At 45.6% G+C, this 6,071-nt stretch overlaps 1 long non-coding RNA gene across 3 annotated transcripts; it reads left to right on the top strand.

Annotated features, from left to right (window-relative positions):
• The first annotated feature begins 2,461 nt into the window (after positions 1–2,461).
• On the top strand, positions 2,462–5,862 carry LOC144233646 (uncharacterized). Of its 3 annotated transcripts, none has more exons than XR_013335723.1 (3): positions 2,462–4,266; positions 5,339–5,393; positions 5,472–5,862. It is a non-coding gene; the product is annotated as an uncharacterized LOC144233646 (long non-coding RNA). The 3 variants fall into 3 exon arrangements; XR_013335722.1 differs by lacking the exon at positions 2,462–4,266 and having other exon boundaries at positions 4,613–5,393; positions 5,472–5,614; positions 5,716–5,862; XR_013335721.1 differs by lacking the exon at positions 2,462–4,266 and having other exon boundaries at positions 4,600–5,393.
• The last annotated feature ends 209 nt before the right edge of the window (positions 5,863–6,071 follow it).

Below are 6,071 nucleotides of genomic sequence, written 5' to 3'. Positions count from 1 at the left end.
AGATGCCTGTGGCCTGTGACCAAGATAACAAGCCATTAGACTGTTCTGAGACGTTAAGTTTAAGGAAGCCACGGTTGACGTGATAGTAAAATTTCTTCAACTCAAAAAAATTATGTCGATTTGATGCACTCATCAGCCATTCTTCTACCACCACTGATTTCTTTCCTTGTTGGCTGAAATGATGAGAGAGATACAGTCTTCACCTTCGTGGAGCTATCAGTCATCCTGGAAGAGAGGACTTGGCTTAGAGATAATCGTGTCATCTTGCTGATGAATTAGATGCACTTAGCAGCTCTCTCCTCCACTTGGCAAGGCATCGTGTAAATAGGTTTGATCAAAACACCGCAGCTAAAATCCTGCATCAGGCTACTCAAAGCATGTCATGTTTACAGCTGCCTCTTCCTGGAGCTTGCCTGTATTGAATATATGTTCAATAGATTTAGTCACATACACACACACACACACACACACATATATATATACACACACATATATATATATATGGCTTATTACTTTTCCCAACAGGCAGGGGCTAACATTTTTAAAAGAGTGACTTAACAAGTTGACAGTCTTGACTCTATCTTACCTCCCTACCTAATTTACCTCATTTACCTTTTCTGCTGTCACGGCAGCCCTCCATTCCAGCCAAAGCAGCCCCTCACCATCCCCTAGCCAGACATGCCGATTCTTTTGTCGGTGACTTTGCCCATCTGAAATTCCCTTATTTCACTCTGCCTGTGGAAGTCCCATGATCTCTCAGAAGCCAATTCAAGTTCATCTTTCTTCATAAAGCCTTCCCTGAATATTGTAATACTCCTGGTCCTGGTCCTTCTAGGAGAGTGTCACCGTTTCTTAGGGTCCACAGTGACGCATTCCCCTCTCCTGATAACAAAAATATGCTAAGTAGTCTTTAAATTTTTTAAAATATTTTACTTGTTTCTGTCAGAGAGAGAGAGAGTGTGTGAGCAGGGGAGGGTCACAGAGAGAGGGAGATGCAGACTCTGAAACAGGCTCCAGGCTCTGAGCTTGCTGTCAGCACAGAGCCCGACTCGGGGCTCGAACCCATGATCTGTGAGCTCATGCATGACCTGAGCCGAAGTCGGACACTTAACTGACTGAGCCACCCAGGTGCCCCTAAACAGTTTTTAAAAAGCAGCTCTCCCAGAGAGAAACACCAAGGTCAACACATCACAGATCAGAGCAGTGATATGGAAGGCTTCCTAGTCTATCAGACATGAGCAAAACCTGACTGGCTATATTAACTGCTAAAGAGAAACATGTCTGTCTTCAGGAGGGTTGGTCAGTAGCAAAAGCGTAGAAATGGTGAGGAAGAGACCGGCATGGGCAGCGCCCAAGAGTGGAGATGGCACCTCAGGCAACAGATGAGGGTCAGGCCCACCAGCCGGGCCGTGTCTGTGGGGAGATGGGTAGATCTGGCTACCTCTGTCCTTTCCATTAAACATCGGATTCAGCTGATTACGTTTCTTCTAATTCTCTTCTCGCCAAGTAGCCCTCTGATTATGCGTCAGTGTGCCACAGAGGCCTGTCTCCACGGAAGGTAATTCCCAGCCACGTGACACAGATTACCTGTCTGTGGGACAGATGCTTTTCTCGCTGTCAAGTCATGGCCCGGGATTCTGATTTTGATCAATCCCGTGACACTGATAAGGTGAGATCGTCTCCATATAGGAAGAAGTGTGTTCTCTCTTGTCAAGGACAGAGTCTGACTTCTGAGCCTAGGAACTAGCATGGGCTCAACTTACCTACTACGGCCCCTGGAAAGAGAGATCATTGGCCACTGTCCAGTCAGTGCTATGCATCTTGAGGTGGCCTGTGGCCTTGCGCTTTGGGGGAAGTTCTATAAACTCCGATTGCTGCTTTAAATTCCTATGTAGTTTAACCTTGCATTTGTACTCTTTGTGTGGTTTCATTATTTCCTCTCCCTACTGAGATGACAAACTTTTTGAGGACAGAGACCATGCAGTGTATTTCCTGTAGTAGATGGTAGTGGTGCTCAAAGGAAGAGAGATAAGGCCTTATGTCGATTTCACAAGGAGGACTAATGCCGCCTAATATTTATGTGAGGTAGCATACAGAGTCCGGCAATAGACAGACCCATGGGTCACTAGGACTTTTGAAATGTTACCTTTTAGAGGCGCCTGGGTGGCTCAGTCAGTGAAATGTCCGACTTCAGCTCAGGTCATAATCTCAGGGTTCGTTTGTTTGAGCCCCACGTTGGGCTCTCTGCTGACAGCTCAGAGCCTGGAGCCTGCTTTGGATTCTGTGGCTCCCTCTCTCTGCCCCTCTCTTGCTCTCACTCTGTCTTTGTTGCTCTCAAAAATAAACAAACATTGAAATGTTACCTTTTAGTATTCAAATCAGTGGAAGAAAATCAATGGCAATAGAACAGCTGTGTAGTTAGTTATTTGGGAGGAAAGTAACGGCAGATCCCTATTTCTCACCTTAAAAAAAACCCTATTTCGGTAAATGTAAAAAAAGAGGAAAAAGAACCCATAAAAGTATTAGAAGAAAACGGAAGCAATATTTTTATAATCTTGTGGTGAGAAAAAGCTTTGGGACCTGATACCATAGGCAGAAACCTTTGATAGATTTGGTCATCTCGACTGGTTTATGCCAAGCATAGGGAAAAGAATTTTCCACCGCTGATCTGCCCCCACAGTTCTGTGAGGACAGCATTACCATCCTTCGTCCATACATAGAAGGGGATCCGCTTACGGCGCCTGTGGCAAAACGCACAGCCGGCCCCAGTTGTGCCTGCAGCCAGCCCGGGCTCCTCTCCCACTGTTCTGTCTCCTTCACGATGAAAACACTAGCAAATACTCGAAACACTGAAATTCAGCGAAAGCCCATGAAAGGATTAATGTATTTCATCGGAAGAGAGTTTTATGAATCAACAGGAAGAGGACAAACACAGGGGACCGGGGGGCAGGACTGCGACAGAGGGGAGGCCGTCCACCGTCCGTCGCCGTGTCTGCCGGCCTCTCCTCGTGGCTTCGGGCCGTGGGTCTCGTCAGCCTTTTCTCCTCATGGTACAACAGTAGTCTCTGAAGTTTTCGTCTGTACTCTTATAATATTCGTTGTGATTTATTATTATTTTTCGAATCTGTATGGAACCCGGTTGGTGTTTTGGGACAGTCGAGGTGGGGGATCTAACTTCTTCCGCTTACCTAAAGATCCAATTACTTTGAAGCCGTTTCTTGAATGGTTCATTCTGTCTTCACTGATCTAAAATACGATTTTTATCTGGACTCTATTCTCTCAGTCTGGTGTTCTTTTCCTGTACCCATATTACACTACGTACTTAAGTTCCTTTATAAGAACACATTTGAATGTCTGCTCTGTGATCTCCTTTTTCATACATTTCGTAGCCAGGCTTGCACATTCTACCAAATGTCAGCTGGCCAGTTTTTGTTTAAAGGACTATCTTGAGATTTGAATAGGATTGCATTGAATTTGTAGGTTAATTTGAGGGGAGTTGACATCTTTACAGTATTTTAGCAGCATGTATTTGTTTCTTCTTAATGTCCTTCAGAAGAGTTTTAATGTTTTCATCTCATAGGTCTTACCCATTCTTTGCTAAGTTTATTCCCAGGTACTTTATGCCTTTTTTACTGATAATTGTAAATGGGATCTTTCTTCAGTTTTTTTCACTAGTATTTGTGGAACATAGGAAAGCCATTGAGGTTTACATGTTGATCTCTTGATTTCGTATCTAGCCATCTTACTGAATTCTTATATTACTTCCAATAAAATTTTAGTGGATTCTCTTGGGCCTTCTGGTTTTTCCATAATTTCAAATGCCAATATGTCGTGTCTCTTCCTTTCTAAGACTTCATTTTTTCCCCAGTGCATCAGTTAGGACCCCCTCAATAGCGATGAAAAGCAGCAGTGATAACAGACATCCTACCCTTGTCCTGGACTTTAAAATAGTGCTCTGGTTTTGGTTTCTGGTAGACACTTTTCCTCCTCCTAAGAATTTTTATTAGGAACTATCTGTTGAATGTTATCTAAAATGGTCAATCAAATGTATTTCCAGCTGCGCACAAGTTAGGTGCTGTGGAAGAGTCCAAATCCTATTAAACAGCAATTCCCGTCCTCAAAAAAGTTATCATCTCACTGGGCAGGTAAGACGTAAAGTGCAAAGGAATGTGGTCATTGCAATGGGTAACTGTGATCGTGTTTTCTTCCAAAACAGATTTATTCTCATAGAGCAGCAGTAGAGGAAAGTAAAGAAGGAAACTCAAGGTAAATATTAGTCTGGCAATCATTAAAGTAGAATTTAGACATAGATTTTCAAACTCATCTATTTCAATCCTCATGTTTTACAGCCAGGAAATCACCAAAAGCGGAAAGAATATTTGGTGTAACGCTTTGCCTGGATCCAGCAAAATTAGCTTCCCAGCCAAACCTGAGTTAGAATGGGGCTGGCACAGAGAATCTAGACCTTTAAAGAAAGAGCATGGGGTGGGGGGGCGAGGGCGGAAATGTTGTTCGTACCTGTTCCTGCTGGCGGTGGGCATCCGGCCTGGCCAGAGACCTTCTCGGAGGCTCTGGAGAAGGAACAGGGAGGGNCCAGAGGTGGGGAGGGGGCGGGGGTGGGGTGGGGAGAGAATTCCAGCAGGTTCTGCAGTTGCCAGTGCAGAGCCAGACACGGGGCTTAATCTCATGATCCGTGAGATCATCTCTTGAGGCAAAATCACGAGTTGGCCGCTCATCTGACTGAGCCACCCAGGAACCCCCTATTCTGTTTGTATTCAAAAAGAATATTTTGTGTTTTAGTGCTAGTCATGAGTTTTAAGGTGGTTTCACGACTCACTCATCCGCCTGACGTGTGAAAGTCAGTGAGCTAGATAACTTTGCTGGTTGGACTCAAGCATTCACTTGGTGCGATTCAACTTGTAAGATAAAGCAGCTAGGAAAATGGAAGCACTTCCCCACCCCCCAGCAAATGATGCCTGTGAGGCTAAGTCCGACGGGGACCCGTGTAAAATGCTTCTGGAGAGAGTTAGGTGCTTCTGCCATGTGGTCACCCAGTCTGTTGACCGCACCAGGGCACTTGGCCAAGGGCCCAGAAGGTGAGTAGGGTGAAACCCTGTTTATACTCCATGCCAAGCCACATACAAAGGTCTCCCAGAGACACCGTGGGGCCATTATGGACAGACACAGGAAAATTCTGAAAGCCCAGCATATACAGAATTATGTTTGAGATCCCAGGTCTGTGTTGGTTTTGCTTGCTAATAAGACCGGAGATACACGTTGTGAGAGGCGTGGAAGACGGCACGAATCACTAACAGTCTGCCTGTGTGTTTCCTCCAAGGGGCTTCTTCCAATCTCTGCTGGGTCGGAGATGCTCCACAGAAAGTGACAATCAGGTAAACCCGAGGAGGATAAGGTCCCATGGCTGGAGAGGCAGGGGAAACAGAACTGACGTTGTCCTTCCCGTTTCCTAGGAGGGCTTTTTCTGGATAAGGCGGCCACTGTGGCTCAGGGACATGTACAGACCTCTCAACGCCACACGCAAGAAAAACATGGCACGGAAGCTACATGACAAGGATTCTTCTGATGAGGATGAGATTTTCAACAAGGAACCAGGGTGCATGATGGGGGAAGATTTTGTCTGAAATGAGGAAGTTATGAAGGGTTGAATTGTTCCTTTCAAGAGTCAAAGCCTTGGCATTCTTCTTCTTTTCCCAGGGAGTCCAGTGAAGCCGCAACAGAGAAGGCTCAGGCCACATATTCCACTGCTGACGAGCTGACCTACGAGAACGAGACAGGGCATGACACGGTCACCGAGTGAGCCCCGTCCTGCCTCTGGCCGCCAATAAAGTTTATTTTCTCATACTGGCTTCTCAGCATTGCTTGCGAAATACTTATTTTTCTCATATTAAAATGTGTAAGTTCATAACCAATTCTAGCCATGTGGTAAGGAGTTGAAATGTACACAGTTAAAGATGTCTATGCAGGCGACCAGGGCCACAGGCGAGAGAAGCGGGAGCCAGAGTCCCTCGTGGTATAGGCAGTGCTTGCACAAGGCGCCGTTCAGGCAGAGA

Source organism: Crocuta crocuta, unplaced genomic scaffold (genome assembly GCF_008692635.1).
Source record: "Crocuta crocuta isolate KB4526 unplaced genomic scaffold, BGI_CrCroc_1.0 scaffold9945, whole genome shotgun sequence".
Lineage (NCBI taxonomy): Eukaryota > Metazoa > Chordata > Mammalia > Carnivora > Hyaenidae > Crocuta > Crocuta crocuta.
The sequence above is the reverse complement of the archived record's forward strand: the minus strand, read 5'-3'. Positions and strand labels throughout refer to the sequence as shown.